We start from the raw sequence: 17,221 nt of genomic DNA, 5'->3' as shown, positions 1-17,221 counted from the left end.
GCTATTTTTTTGTTTGCCCTTTAACACTGCAGTGACACAACAGTCAAGGCTGACCAGAAATCCCTCAGGCCTGGGCCTCAGCACCTTGGCCTCTGTGTGAGTGTTCTGGCAAGTGTTCACTTGCTAATGAATGAATTCCAAGCCAGTTTATCCCACCTTCAGATCAGTACCTACCTTCCCTGATGTGCCTAGTGGAGCATAACAGCACTATGTGATAGGAACTAATATGTTTACATATATTACACTAATTTGGCTTTGCAGACAAGCTGCACCATAATCAATAATATCACAAAGGCTTTTGAAAATAGATGTTAATTTGTCAGTGTTTTATTTAGCACAGCAGCTTGTACCAACCACTCACTCATTGCTTTGTGTGATCTGCTGAGCACAGCAACATGATACAGGAAAATGTTGCAGGAAGCAGTTATATGAATGGTTGCTGAGCATCGGAATACAAAAGAACATTTATGAAGGAAGGTTGCTGCAGGAAATTACACAGACTTGGATGAATTGTTAGTTGGGAGCAGTCTATATGGCAGATAGAGCTTAAGAAAAGTGTCATGTGGCCAAGTTTAGAAGTGATGGAAGACCGGAGTGGGACTGCAGACCAGGCAACATCTTAAATGAAGCAGCTTAGGGACAATACAAATATGAAAGTAATAGTAAGAAACAACAGAGAACCACATGAAAAAATAAAAAGGAGGAATATATGCATTGTAAGCACATATAAAAGTGGACTACATGTGTCACTGAAGAGATGATCAAGAAAATAATAATGTGTTTCATGAGACCCACACTGAAGCCTGCAACACTGGTGAGGAGTCCACATCTAAAGACATCCAGCGTTATGGAGACACTGTGACAAACTTAGAGGAACACGTGGCTTTTTTTTTTTTTAACAGTAGATTAATAAGTAAAATCAAAGGAAGTGTGTGTGTGTGTGTGTGTAAAGAATACACATACGTTAAAAAATAAAGAAAAAAATTGTAAGACGAAACAAGAGAGGCCTATCTCATACGATAAACATACAAATAGGTAATTAATGTCCACAAGCACGCATACACGCACACGCACGTACAGACGCACTCACGCACAGTAAGTACTTAAAACAAATTCTTACTCTTGTATCAGCCAACATGACGCATTTCACTGTTTACCTCCTTACTCCCCCGTATAACAAATAATTAAGAAAATTAACAAATAAAAAAAAAATAGGTAGAAAACATTTATTATTATTAAGATTTTTTTTTTTTTTACAGCTACGATGAAACTGGCACAAATCTGATGAGTTTTTGGTTCTTTCGTTACTTTAATTCTAAATTATAAAACAGACAAACCATCAAAACATCTCGTGTTACAGATTTACTATTCGCTTCTCTAGTGTGATGTGTTTACCTCATGTCATGTGTTTTTATCCCCCACCCCGATGGTAAATTTGTCTTGACTGAGAATTGCTGCTTTAAAGGGACACCAGTTTAATGTAGGTGGACTTCAAGGATTAGCGTGCCAGCCAGTAGCCTCCACCACCACCACCACCTCCAACACCGCCGCCGCCGCCGCCGCCAGGAAGGACCAAGGCTCCTCCTTCCTCGCCACAGAATTCCGTGTGGTGTCTCTCAATTTTCCGATATCATTGACAACAATAGGCCACGTCTCAGACATCGCCCTAATCATATTAATCTTCATTCTGCCGCTGTTACGCACTCGGAATTTTATATTAATTTCGCAGCTTGACGCTTTGGAAAAATTCCGCTGCGTCGTGACTGTTTCAGACTGACAGGAAGGAGGGACCCGGCGGCCAGCCCACGCTCACACCAAACTGACGGAACCTTTACAATATATATATATATATATATATATATATATATATATATATATATATATATATATATATATATATATATATATATATATATATATATACATATATATATATATATATTTTATATTTATATATTTATATATATATATATATTTTTGACCACTGCTTTGACCCTTTTAGGGACTGGCATTTCAGTGGGCATTTTTTTTATTAGATTTTTGTTGCCCTTGGCCAGTATCCTTCCTACATAAAAAAAAAAAAAAAAAAAATATATATATATATATATATATATATATATATATATATATATATATATATATATATATATATATATATATATATATTACATAGATAGATAGATAGATAGATAAATACACACTGTATCTATTTATTTATCTATCTCTATCTATCTATCTATCTATCTATCTATATGTATGTATATATATATATATATATATATATATATATATATATATATATATATATATATATATATATATATATATATATATATATATATATAGACAGATAGATAGATAGATAGATAAATAGATACAGTGTGTGTGTGTGTGTGTGTGTGTGTGTGTGTGTGTGTGTGTGTGTGTGGTCATAATGAGAGAAAAAATCTAACAAGGTAATACCGATGGATGCTTTCATGCCAGTCACGTGCATAAAAAAGAAAAAAAAAAAGAAAGGGAAAGATGGTGAAGAACCAGCGACCATCGTTTCGCTGGAAAGACATTTTACAGTAAATTTTTGGGACTGACAAATAAAATGCAGCTTTGGTCGATCTGTCCTGGAAGGAAGGGGAGAGGACGAGACTGGCGACAGGGAGTGCATGAATGGGTGGATGGGTTGTGAGCCTGGCGTGTACCAGAGGAGACAAGTTCACAGAGCAACGCGGTAAAGCCCTCACAACCAGTCTTTGATGTGACTTGAAACAGTGTATTATTTACTGATCTATTTGTGTTTACTGCGGAGTGGAATACACAGTGCGATGGAGGGCGAGGCGGCTAGTCAAGCTAGGGACGCGTCTCGCCCCTCGCACACAGCACAGATTAGCTGATACAACACGTGAGGCGCTTCGGGCAACGTGTTTCACTTGGTTACACACGTTCGCGGACGCTCCCCTCCTTCGTAGGACCTGAGGCAAGCACAACCACTCTTAAAATGCGAAATATTTATTGTAATGTAATTTTCACTTAAGCTATAGCATTACCACCACTTCCATCATGCACTCTTACACTGCGAAACACTTATTGCAACGTAATTAACATCTAAGGATTGCCCACACCATCATATCGAAGTGCTATGCTTGTTACTTTTTAAACATTAACAATATATTTTTGTATTTTGATGTAAGTAATGTGGTGAGGATGAAACAATTCCCCCACAACCTCCCTCGCCTTGCTGCAATAATCTCTCTGCCAGCGACGCATCAACAATGGGTGTGTGTTTGCCTTTCCTCTGTCTAAGTTACCCTGCTCTAGTCATCCTTGCTATCCCCTGTCTGTGTCATCCTGCCTCCCCCTGTCCCTGTCACCCTGCCTCCTACCTCTGTCACCCTGCCTCGATCACCCTGTCTCCTCCTGCGTCTGTCATCCTGTTTTCCCCTGCCTCGGTCACCCTGCTGTCATTTTGCCTCTGTCTCCCTGCTTTCTAATCCCTCTATCACCCTGTTCCCCTCCCCTATGCCTCGGTCACCCTGCCTTATGGAGCGTGAGGGATGGGACGAGCCTGCCACCCTGCCCCTTCCCCCCATCCTCCCACCACTCACAGGTCATATTCTTCCATTCTTCCCCTCCCCCCGCCAGTCAGTCATGTGTTACTCTATTTTGTATCATTTATGTACTTCTCCCATGTCATAAGTATTTTTTTTTATTATTATCTAATATTTTCTTCTTTACGAGTGGGTTTTGTTAAGTAGTTAATTATCGTTCGTTGTTTTTCGTGTCTGATGCTATTTTTATTTATTTTTCTTTGGCTGACTAAGGTATTTCGTATTTTACGTTTTTGGACTTGTTTCTACCTCTCTTTCCTCTGAGTTGTCTTTGATTTGTTTGTTTTCCAGAACAATTTACCTTGTTTTCATAATTTCTAGGTGTTATGAAAAAGCCACCAGTCGTCTGAAGCCATTATAAAGCTAAGGATCTAAGCCAGGGATACCCAACGTTTTTGTTCCTCTGTATTCCTTGGACATTTTCTTAGGTTCCTGTGTACCCATAAATAGATTAATAATAAAAAAGATGGAATTGTAATATTTTGATTTTATTGCATTATGAAATTTGTATGTGTAGACTGCATAAGAATCTTAAAGGTACAGATTGCAGTCACGGTTAGTTCCATAATAGTGAAAACCAAGTGGTATTCACCCTACTCTTGATTTAATTAGATGAAAGTTTTGCTTACTAAAATGAGGAAACTGGGGGGAAAAAAAACGAGATTGTGCAATCTGACTGCAGATTACTACACCATGTATTGCACAGTAGTGGTTATTCCGTGACCCGATGTACCCCTTGAAAAGTGTAAATGTACTATTGTGGATACATGTTGTACCCCAGGCTGAGAACCCCTGATCTAAGCCATCAGTCGCCTTTAGCCATAGTAAAATTACGTGTTCAGAGAAAACTGCACGTTGTCTTAAGCCAGAATAAAGTTACGTGTTCTGAGAAAGCCACATGACGTAAGCCAGTATAAAGCTAAGATCCAAGCCATCAGTCGCCTTTAGCCATAATAGTGTTCAGTGCTCAGAGAGAGCCACACGTTTTCTTACGTCTGAATAAAGTTACGTGTTCTGAGCAAGGCAGAATAAAGTTACGGTTCTATCATTGCCCAAAGCCACAATAAAGTTAAAGAGTCTTGAGGCAGCCACCATTTGTCTTAAGGCAGGATAAAGTTAAGATTCTAAGTTGCGCATCATTCACCTTGGCCACAGTGAAGCTGCGTCTCCTGAGGAACCCACCGTTCGGCTTAAGCCAGCAAAAAAGTCAGCTTCCTCTCGCCCTAAGCCAGTGTTAGGTAATCCAGGCAGCAACACTGCAATTAATTTCCTTCATTCCCTGGTGTCTGTTTCCTCGAGTCTTGCATGAGTCACTGGTCCTCACAAGTTACAAGCCCCGTAATTAATTTGCCGCGCACGACTGACTACTGCTCATGCTGACGCAACAATACATTCTCTATCGGGACTGCGATCATGACAGAAAACGGCGGAGGTTCAAGCAGTGTCTTCAGTGTCTTCCATTTCGTCTTATCAAGGGACTAGCGGTCAAAATCATCATCATTATCGAGGTGCAGTGTTTCTGACGTTGACAGTCAGTTCTCGCCACCTGGATGTGTCTTCTGCTTGCTGTATTATTTTGGCCTGGAGTTTTTAGTTACTGAATTTCTTAAAGCAGTATGTCCAAGAACTTATGTCTCTATCTTCCCCGTAATACGAGTACATAGATGTTATTGAATGTCTTGAAGTAGTATGTCCAAGTAATTCTGTCTCTGTCTTCCTCTTGGTCTTCTTTTTATTTTGTCCGTAATGCGTACAGATTTTTCTCTTCCTTAGCACATGTTCCAGAAAACTTAGTTGTCTCTCCAGCATATGTTTAATTAGTTCCCTTGTGGTGTTTGGCTGTTTGCCATTTCTAAAATTTGTACGCTGGTTCTTCTTGGTGTCCAAAGATACCATGGGCAGCGGTCATAATAGTATTCCAAATTAAGAACATCAGAACATAAGGGAAACAGCAAGAAGCCGTCAGTTCTACACGAGGCAGTCCCTGTGTGAAACATACCTATTTCCACCAATCACTTTCATCTATAAATTTGTCTGAGCTTTTATAGAGACAGGAAGGAGTTAGCTCTCAAATAGAGTGGCAGGTGAATGGAATACACTCAGTAATCAGGATGTTAATGCAAAGTCATTAGGAGACTTTAAAAAAAGACTAAATAAATTTATGAATGAGGACGATATGTGAAAATACTTAGGTGTATTTTATGCAGGGACTGCCACGTGTAGGCATGCTGATAACTTTTTGCAGCAACGCTTACTTCTTATATTCTTATGTTAATTCCGATAGTGACGCTAGTTTTTACATCGTGGTTATTGCAAAAGCGAGTTACTAAAAACATAACTGCAAAATACCATTACTCATATCTTGAGAAGCGTCGGGCTTCAATAAGAAGTGTCTCGAAGGACCATAGAGATTGGTCAGTCCTCATGCGTGTTTCTCCCATTGATGATGTAGAATCCTTGTTAAAGTATCACCCCCGCAAAGCTCAGTAACGTCCACTATAGTCTGTAAAGAGTAGGCGAGATAAGACGCCAAGACCTTTAAGACTGGTTCATGGGACGCGAAAAAGAGATCCAATCCTTGCATGGCCCTGGTTCGAATCCCACGTATAAAAAAAAAAAATAAATAAATAAATAAAAAAAATAAATAAATAGCAAATAAAATACATAAATGGTAAATAAAAAAGAATATATAAAAAGAGAGGTTCTAGTAGCTCTGAAGACTAGTGGTTTGCAGGATAAGTAAATGAACAGAATCGCACCCGTCCATTCCCGCCATGACATGATGTACGTTACCAGTAGGACGTGCTGATTAACTTCACCGGTGCGTCACTACCTCCGCGGTTCACGTGTGTCACCTTCCACAGCTTGACTCTGACGCCTCCTAAAATTTCGTTTCTCATTCAAACTAAAGAATGTAGTAGTAGTAGTAGTAGTAGTAGTAGTAGTAGTAGTAGTAGTAGCAACAGTACAAGTAGTGACCGCAGTAACAATAGCAGTGGTAGTGGTGGTGGTGGTGGTAGTGGTGGTGGTGGTGGTGGTCGTGTTACTGGCGATATCATTGAGGGCGGCACATCACAGTGATCGCTCTGCCGCAGACACAACAACCTGTCTGCCTGCCTGCCGCGCCAAGGCTGCTGCAAGGACGCGGCAAGACGCGGACACTGCCTTGGTGGTTTCACTGCACAGTGGGGTCATATGTCGTCTGCGTGTACACAGGCATATTGTGTTTGATAAGTGTATTGTTCACTAAGTGGATAAGTAAATAAACAAATAATACAGTAAAGAGTAGTATCAGATGCAGCAGCAGCAATAGTAGTAGCAAAAGTAGTAGTAGTAGTAGTAGTAGTAGTAGTAGTAGTAGTAGTAGTAGTAGTAGTAGTAGTAGTAACAACAATAATAATAATAATAATAATAATAATAATAATAATAATAATAATAATAATAATAAAAGTAATAATAATAATAATAATAATAATAATAATAATAATAATAATAATAATAAAAATAATAATAATAATAATAATAATAATAATAATAATAATAATAATAATATAAATAACATTGATAATTAAATTTCTGTTAAAACAATCCTTTAGAAATACAAATAAGTAAATAGAAACATAACAGATAAACAAACACACGTAAATAAAAAAAAAACAAGTAAATAAAGAAGCAAATCAAAAAGAAAACAAAAAATAACAGACATAAAGGAGAACAACAACAACAGCAACAAGAACAACAGCAAAAACAACAACAACAACAGAGAGAGAGAGAGAGAGAGAGAGAGAGAGAGAGAGAGAGAGAGAGAGAGAGAGAGAGAGAGAGAGAGAGAGAGCCACAATCTAGACAACCCGATAACACAAATGTAGCACAAACTTCACTACGGTCCCACCTCGGAAATCAACTTACTCTTACACACCTCAGACAAACATTATAGCGAAACATCACAACCACACTAGGCAGTACAGGGCACGTGAGCTGTTTGGTGTCTCCTCCTGCAGCTGCCTCACCATACTTGTTCTCACACTTCAAGGTGACTCAGTAAAGGAAGATTTGCAGTTTATTCCTTTTGCCTGAGCACTCCACATTAAATACAAGAGTTCCGTCACAAAATCTGATGTGTGTGTGTGTGTGTGTGTGTGTGTGTGTGTGTGTGTGTGTGTGTGTGTGTGTGTGTGTGTGTGTGTGTGTGTGTGTGTGTGTGTGTGTGTGTGTGTGTGTGTGTGTTTTCTGAATAAGAGATCGAAAGAGTTTTGTATTCCTATTTCTTTCAACGGGAGAGAAAAATATATGTATGACCACTGTAACTTATAAGTAGAAAATCGATTGTTGTAAATCTTACCAAACACGTCATTTCGGCTCCATCAACTTCATGCGAATAAAATAACACCACTTTCAACTTAAATAAAACTTAAACTTAGATAAATAACTCGTAAATACATCCATGGCCATGTATCACGCTTCTGCTATTTATATTTTAAGATCAGGAGGGAGGAAAAAAAAATAGAGGGTTGGTTCACCATTTCAAAGTTTCCTAATTTCAGGAAACTGGTCGTATATTAGCAGTAACTGACCCCGCCACACGCCGCCACACAGGCCGCCACCTCGACCCTCGGTACGACTTCACCCGCTACGCTGCGACGGCGAGAACTGCACAAAATTACCTTGAATTACATAAACAGAGGACCAGTGGCATGTATGGGCAGAAATATAACGATTTTCTAGCGATTTTCACGTGTTTTTACTGTGGGTGGTGGGCGAAAAGGCGGCGCGGGGAGCACGAGGCGGCGCGGCAAGGAATCGGATGCGGTGCGTAAATCAGCTTTACTGTGGATATCTGTGAGTAAAAAACAACGTGACCGCCCATTGGCAAGACTCAATGATGCATGGCGAGGGGGACCGACCTATCTTTCTCTCTCTTATTTGGTACATAAAAATGGCCACCGTATGAGCAAGAAGCGAAAATATAATGGAGGGGAAGAACCCGGGAAGGAGACATAAATACTGATAACTTATTCTGGTGTTGTGGAGGCGCGGGTCGGGGTGGCGGGGGCCGGGGCGGGGCGGGGCGGGGCTGGGTGGTGGGCTGGAGCACGGGGAGGGTCAGGAGTCAAGGGATGTGTTGCTCAGCTTCTTTAGTTTTGTTCTTAATTCTCTTATGGAAGTGTTACTGTGTTTACTTTTATTATTCGTGGTGGTGGTGGTAGTGGTAGTGGTGGTGATGCTGATGATGATGATATTACCACTACTATCGCCACCAGCACTACTACTTCTGCTACTACTACTACTACTACTACTACTACTACTACTACTACTACTACCATCATCATAACCGCCACCACCAAAACCACCACTACTATTACTACTACTACTAATACCACCTTGATGATGACGATTGCACGAATACTGCTGCTGTTGCTACCACTACTATTAATATTGCTAACATTACTACTACTACTATTGCTGCTACTACTACTACTACTACTACTACTACTACTACTACTACCATTACTAACATCACCACCATTACTATACCATCACCACCACCACCACCAGCACTACTTTTTTACCACCATCATCCACCACCACCACCACCACCACCACCACTACGCTGCCTTCATTCATTGCCCGGATAGCTCAGACGGTAGAGCATTAGGCTTTTAACCTAAGGGTCCAGGGTTCAAGTCCCTGTTCGGGCGACGCCTTCCTTGCATTTTTCTTCGACCTCCGAGAAACACGGACGTAGAAAACAGGTGTTCGGTATTTCCTGCGTGTAGTGAAGGATAATTAAGAGACAGTAGGCCGGAGTGGTGGGGTGGGGGAGTGGGAGTCTTGCAGAAAAGAAAAGAAGAGAAGGAAGAAAATCATGGACCTGGGTACGTTCTTCTCATTTTGCGATATATATATATATATATATATATATATATATATATATATATATATATATATATATATATATATATATATATATATATATATATATATATATATATATATATATATTTTTTTTTTTTTTTTTTTTTCCCTCTTTCTCTGGAGTGGTCATGTAATTTGTGGTTCTTTTTTCTTATTTAACCTTGTATTTTCTGTATTTTCTTGGCTTTAGCCTAATAATTTCTGCTTTTTTCTTGGATGTAACCTTGTAACTTAGGGGGTACTGGCCTGGGGCTACAGAAACTCAGATAAAAAGAGGTCCACTGAGGTGCCAATCTCTACAGGAAAGGCCAAAAGGATTACTCAGAACTGAAGGAGTGTTTTGAAACCTCTCTCTTCGAGTAAATGCCCAGCTGTTGTTGTTGTTGTTGTTGTTGTTTCCTCCTCTTGTGCTTACGTTTCACTGTACATAGTACAAAAGTTATCGTCAGCTGTTTGTTTGTTTGTTTTCTGAGTAGCTATCGACTTTTCCAACTGATCTTTCTCCTTTATTGTTTTCTTTGCAGCTTTATCCTGATTCCAAAGGCGTACGATTAATATACATGTAAAAAAAAAAAAATCACGAATAGATATAAAAACAAGACCCAATGAAAAGTAACAACAAAAGTAGCAACAACCAAAATAACAACAACAACAACAATAATAGCAACAATAACAGCTACCACCACCAACACCACCGTCACCAACAACACAACAGCCAACCATCTTTGTCCGTGCTTCTGCCCATGTTAATAAAAACGTCGGGGACAGAACCGTAGAGTTTAAGGTAGGGAATAACTACTTGCATTACTATGAGTTTGCGCATATAACAACACCCGGTCATTATTAACAGGTGTCTGGTGGCTGTATCTTCACCTGTGTTCCTGTTGCCTTATCTTCACGACCCCCTTTCTGTATGTCTGTTCGAATGCAGCTGCGTCTTATCTCTCCTTTTAACAGGCTCTAGTGGAAGCTACGACGGATGTTTTCAAGAGTATTTCTTTCGTGATTCTAGTGAGTTTATTCCATTTTCTGTTATTTATCACGTTTTTCCTATAGCACTAAGAACTCTGGGACATTTCTTCTCGCTCTACAGCTCCCCTCCAAACGTTATACAGGCTGGAAACTGTAAAATCCATTCTTTTCATCTTTTCCTTCTTCTGAGTGCTCATAAAGATTTCACACAAACCTTTTAGTGCTGTGAATTGTTATATATCGCAGTGAAAGGGTTAATATGGATTCTGTATCATTAATAGAGAGAAAACATTAAAAAAAAAAAATGTGAACCCCACTAATCATCTCTATGGTCTTTCAAAATACGTAGTTCTCTCTCTCTCTCTCTCTCTCTCTCTCTCTCTCTCTCTCTCTCTCTCTCTCTCTCTCTCTCTCTCTCTCTCTCTCTCGGTAATGGGATCGGGCCGTCAATCACCACACCATAGCTCCGCCCTCACGCCTTTAATTGCATAAGAGCATCAAAGAGCACCGTGTGGGGATTACTCGGCTCAAATTTAGAACTTGAACAGCGCGGCGGGGAGAGATTCACGCTGGCTGTGTTCTTGTGGTGGTCTCTTTCCGCTGCCTGAGGAGTACTGCTTGGTATGACTGTTGGTGAATGTGTGGAGGTGTTTTAGTGGTAATGAGAGAGAGAGAGGAGAGGAGAGGAGAGGAGAGAGAGAGAGAGAGAGAGAGAGAGAGAGAGAGAGAGAGAGAGAGAGAGAGAGAGAGAGAGAGAGAGAGAGAGAGAGAGAGAGAGAGAGAGAGAGAGAGAGAGAGAGAGAGAGAGAGAGAGAGAGAGAGAGAGAGAGAGAGAGAGAGAGAGAGAGAGAGAGAGAGAGAGAGAGAGAGAGAGAGAGAGAGAGAGAGAGAGAGAGAGAGAGAGAGAGAGAGAGAGAGAGAGAGACGCTGAAACACAAACCCATACACACATTATCTTATGCCAAAGTGCTTCTGTTCTCCCTTGAAATCATTTACCTACATTTCATACGGCGCAGAATCACCAAACTCCCACAGCTGCTCTCCTGTGGTAAGAGAGAAGAGAAGAGAAGAGAAGAGAAGAGAAGAGAAGAGAAGAGGAGAGGAAAAAAAAATGGAGCAGAGAAAACTTACCAAAACCATTATTACCTTTTATTCATCCGCGTTACTACACCAAATCTTTCACACAACACAGAATCACCACACTTTCACCGCTGTCCTCGTGTGGTAAGAGAGAAAAGAAGGAAAAGAGAAAGAGAGAGAGAAGGAAAAAAAAAGTGGGGAAAAAGAAAACCCTACCAAAACCATTAGTACCTTCACCCACCCATGTTACAACACCACGTCCTTCATTCCTCCTCCCCACCGCACTTATTTACACGTTCAAACCGGAACCCTTTACATAGAATCCCTGTATAAGCTCGCATCTTCATTGCCGTCCACTGTAACACTCATAGCCACCTCCCTCCAGCGCTCTCCTCGTCTAAGCCTCGCAGGAACGATACACTGAGAAAATGAACATTGATCACTGGAACCTTCCCGCAAGTCCAGGGCCAAAGAAGCTGAATCTGCGCTTTTTCAACTTGATTTGTAGGCCGAAGGTGATCGAAGCCCACATTTTGCTATGCACTTCGTTCACCGCGGGGAAACTTCTACCCAGCGACGATTTTGTGAGCACCTCTGTGTCCCGCGAGGGGGAAGCAGAGGGCGGGAAGGAGAGGTTGGAAGGGAGGGGTGGGAAAAAAGAAGGGAGGGTAATGTGATGAGGTGATGAAGAGGGTATGAGTGAAGTGTGTGTGTGTGTGTGTGTGTGTGTGTGTGTGTGTGTGTGTGTGTGTGTGTGTGTGTGTGTGTGTGTGTGTGTGTGTGTGTGTGTGTGTGTGTGTGTGTGTGTGTGCTAATCATCTCAGTATTTTCTTTAATCATACATTTATTAGTACCGTTTGGGTAGTGAGAGGATCAGAAAAATGGGAGACGGTCAGACAATGAAGAGAACAATGAACAATATCTTCTATGCAGATCTATTTTAGCATAAGATCTGTCGGGAGGAGAAGTGGAGAGGAGGGTGCAAGTGGATTGTAATAAACAGAGCATGTATCTTCTATGATTATCGAGAATATCAACGTTGAGATAAAAAATATTGTCACCTTCACAAGCAGTAATTTTTTTTGTCTTTTGGGAAAATCGATATGAAAAACTGTCTCCTATTAGTTTTCATACAGAAGCAGGAACGTTTAGGCCAATCTTAGACCATTCACACCCTGGAGAAGACACAAGCAAGTAGACCAACAGGTGAACCAAGTGATGAAAAATTTATCAAGGCAAGAAATCAAGAAATCGCGGAAGAATGACTTAGGCCATTTATTTATGAGTGACCACTACCACTATTACCACCACCACTGCCACTACTACTACTACTACTACTGCTACTACTACTACACGTCACAAGCTCGTATCCCTGCCTAATTTCTGTTGTAATCAGCCAGCCATCGTCACCTCGTCTCTTTTTGACCAGGTAATCTCTTCCCACAGCAAAGCGGCGGTGCTATGTTGTACAGTCACTCTCATTGCATCACTGTTGTCTGAGGAGAGATGAAGGGTTAAGTAAACAAGACGAGAAAAAATAAGAAAATGAATAACAAGCAAACTACAAAAACAAATATATAAATAAATGAATGACAAATTAAATCAAGCCACACAAGATAAAAAGTGCGAAGTGGTAACAGTATAAGTAATTGCCACTCATCACTTAAATTACCACTTACGTATTAACAAGATTATCACTCTCAGGTCATTAGTGTCATCATCACCATTATCTTTATTACCACTTATTAAATCATTTATCAACCTACCTGCGTGACCGTTGATGCTTCTCACTTTGTAGAATGACACACACACACACACACACACACACACACACACACACACACACACACACACACACACATATGCCGTCAGTAACACGATCTCATTCTATTTTCTGGCAGCGCGAATGTGGAATGTGATGAGTGGGAGGCAGAGGTGAGTAGCGGCCACAACACGCCTCCATTCATTCATGCCCAGTGGTGGGGTGAGCTGCGTGGCGTCCTCTCTCTCTCTCCCTTCCTCCCTCCCTCTCTCCTTGCGTGACCTGCACTCCGCCCGCCGCCGCCACCATCACCACCATAACTACCGTGACCATAACCACCACAACTACCATCAGCGTCTCCATTACCACCATTACCACGATCATAACTATCACTACTACTACTGCTACTACAACTAATAGTACAACAACAACAGCAAAACAACAATAACAACAACTTCTACTACTACTACTACTACTACTACTACTACTACTACTACTACTACTACTACTACTACTACTACTACTATTACTACGACTACTACTACTACTATTTAATAATACCTCCACCCCATGTTTATTGATGTGTCAATTAGGGGTTCCATTACTTGGAGGTCATTAGCCCCAGCTCCCGCTAATGACTGTGGCATCCAACCATATCTAATACTCTATAATATACACATTAGTTGTTAACTATAAATTCACTCTACCTCTACTCAATCTACTCTTATGCCACTCTCCACCACTGTAGCCTCGCAGTCGAGGCCTCCTAAGTCTGCAGGTATGGGAGTGGAATGCCTTGTCCCCCTGAGACACAGGAGGGCAGATCTGAGGAGGGAGAATGAGAGACGGTACCTCATCCACTACTACTACTATTACTACTACTACTACTACTACTACTTCAACAACAACAACAACAACAACAACAACAACAACAACAACAAAAAGAACAACTACTACTACTACTACTACTACTACTACTACTACTACTACTACTATTACTACTATTACAGATCTCTGGTACCCTGGACTGCGTTTTGTGAATGATTATTGGGAAAGAAAAGAAAAAAAAAAGCATGAGGGAACTATAACTCTCTCTCTCTCTCTCTCTCTCTCTCTCTCTCTCTCTCTCTCTCTCTCTCTCTCTCTCTCTCCCTCTCTCTCTCTCTCTATTACTTCTTCCCCGGGTGCGGCTGTCACTTAACACGCGTCGCATCGGTAAAGTGTCAATAATTCACACGCCTCTACCTTCACACTTCGCCAAAAAAAAAAAGATTAAAAAGACGGATCCTCGCATTTAGGAGCATACAAAAGACTACACGCCTATAATGTCAGAACACACGAAGGGATGCAGCAAAAGAGATAACAATAATCTCTGTTTCTCGTGTGTCTGGAGGGTGGGAGGCTGGAGGTGCGGCCGGGGTGGTGAGGCAGTGAGTTGGTAAGGCGATCAGCACACTCCCGCTCGAAAAGATACCTCTCCGTGTGGGCGAGCGACGAGTTGGCAGCATTGTTTTTCTGGGGAGAGGAAGTAGTATCGCCAGTCAGCGGTTTCGGGCGTGCGGGAGACCGTTTGATAGCTTTGTTTACTGGCTGGCCGGAGATGGAACTGCTTAGGAATGCTTACAGTGCTTGCAGGGGCCACGTTTGATTTGCCGCCAACTCCCAGCAGGCGAGTTCACTGCGGACGTGCGCGATAAAGAACCAGAACAACAAACCAGCGTGCAGGGTTCACGTTCCTCTCTCCTTCATATTCTGAGATATTGCAGTGGAGGAATAGTAAAATAATGAGAAATAATCATATGTTTGGTCAACTTTATGGGGCTCGGCAACGCGGGAGCCTTGAAGGGCGAGGCGGTGCGTGGCCAGCGCTGAGGTAATGCCCGGCCAGCACTCTTTGGCTCGTAAAACCCGTCAGTGCATGGCTGGCTTTCCCTGTCGCTGTGCTACCTGTGGCAGTGTTAATTCATCTCCTCGCCGGCTGATGTCACGCGCCCAATGCAAGGAACCGCCGAACCCATGAGAGGAAACTGGCGGCAGGAATTATCGATCATTCAGAGTGTGGTTCAGAGCATTGTGAGAGAGAGAGAGAGAGAGAGAGAGAGAGAGAGAGAGAGAGAGAGAGAGAGAGAGAGAGAGAGAGAGAGAGAGAGAGAGAGAGAGAGAGAGAGAGAGAGAGAGAGAGAGAGACCTAAGCTTATATTATGACACACCTAAAAAAAAAAACGATACAAAATAAAATTGAAAAAAAAAAAACTAGCCTTTTCATCTTCTATCAAGTAAAGAAGCTACCTGCGAACAACAACAAAACAATACATGCACTATAAAAAAAAGCTTTCTCGATCATAACTCCCCTAAAGAAAACGGTAACAATATCCTAAGTCAATTTGAAGGTCACCAAATATAAAAATGGTTACAATTCATCGTGGCCAACAAATTGTGCGTCTTTTCACAACTCTACCCACATCAAACTAATTACCAGTATCAGTTTTACGTAAGAACATAAGAAATAAGGGAAGCTGCAAGAAGCCATCAGGCCTACACGTGGCAGTCCCTGTATGAAATATACCTACTTATTTCCACCAATTATCCCCATCCATAAATCTCTCTAATCTTCCCTTAAAGCTCCCTAATGACTTAGCACTAACAACTTTTGAGGAAGGTCTACAGTCTACTTAAAAAGCTTCATTTAGATACACTGGTTTATCTATTATATTTCACAAAGCATCACAATACAGGCCAGCGAGTCTCCACCACTGCACACCTCGATCATAAGGTCAATAAACTAGCGAGAAAAACACACAAGCAGACACAACAGTAGTATCAGTCATCCACAGCACTTCACCTCACTGGCCACAAATCAGGCAGGGAGCGTCGTCTGATAAATAACAGTACGAAAATAAAGAAAAGGCTACTATGCCGGTTAATATTTAAGCTACACGGCACAAAATTAAGCCTTTTCTTTTCCTTTTTTTTTTTTTCTCTCACGCAAATCAAAAGCGTATGCTGAATCTGACAGAGCATTGCGTAAGAGTGGCAGATGACTGGAATGGACTCAGTAATCTTGTTAGTGCTGAGTCAATAGGGGACCTTTGAAAGAAGAGTCTTTCATGGACAGGGATGCTAATGAGGATGCTAGGTGAGGCTAACACGTGAGGGATGCTGAGGACGAAGAGAAGGACCGCAGGGAGCACAAGACTTGAGATTACGAAACAACTGAAGCATGAAAACAATGGTAGTAAAGAGGATGAAAAAGATAAAATTAAAAATGATGCATTGTGTACTGATAAGGATGAAGAAGACAGCAGGAAATGTGAAAAAAGAGCTTTGAGAGAGAGGTAAGGCATGGACAATGGTAGTACAAAAGGAGGATGAGGAAGATTAGGAGCCGAAAAGAGCCCTTACTGTACTGAAATGGATGAAGAAGAGCGTCGGACGTAGAAGAACTGAAGCTACAAGATAGTGGAGCATGAAAACAGATGGTGTAGGAGATGAGGAAGATTGGGAACTGAAAAGAACGCCTACTGTACTGAAAAGGCTGAATAACACCGTTAGGAACCTGAAAAATAAGGCTGATGAACAGATGAAGCATGCGAATAGGTAGATACTAAATGACTCTTGAATAAAGACCTGAAGCCCTGGAAAGGATGAAGGAGGGGGCAGAAGATGAGAAATAGGGCCAAGGGAGACAGTTGAAGCATGAGAACAGGTACAGCTATTCTCAATCTTCCTTTCTGTTGCTGTGTTTCCTCTTAATGATACACTTCAGAGACAAAATTGGCTTCTCTCTCGCCTCTCTCGTTTCTCTTGTTACTATTTTTTTTTTTCAGAAACGGCAACTGAGTGGTGTCTTTCAATACATTTCTTTCCTCTTTGCCATTCTCCCAAAAAC

At 41.2% G+C, this 17,221-nt stretch overlaps 1 non-coding gene across 1 annotated transcript; it reads left to right on the top strand.

Annotated features, from left to right (window-relative positions):
* The first annotated feature begins 9,228 nt into the window (after positions 1-9,228).
* Trnak-uuu (transfer RNA lysine (anticodon UUU)) lies at positions 9,229-9,301 on the top strand. The gene has a single exon. It is a non-coding gene; the product is annotated as a tRNA-Lys (tRNA).
* The last annotated feature ends 7,920 nt before the right edge of the window (positions 9,302-17,221 follow it).

Source organism: Scylla paramamosain, chromosome 24, assembly GCF_035594125.1.
Source record: "Scylla paramamosain isolate STU-SP2022 chromosome 24, ASM3559412v1, whole genome shotgun sequence".
In the NCBI taxonomy this organism is placed as follows: domain Eukaryota; kingdom Metazoa; phylum Arthropoda; class Malacostraca; order Decapoda; family Portunidae; genus Scylla; species Scylla paramamosain.
This window is presented reverse-complemented; position numbering and strand designations above follow the sequence as displayed.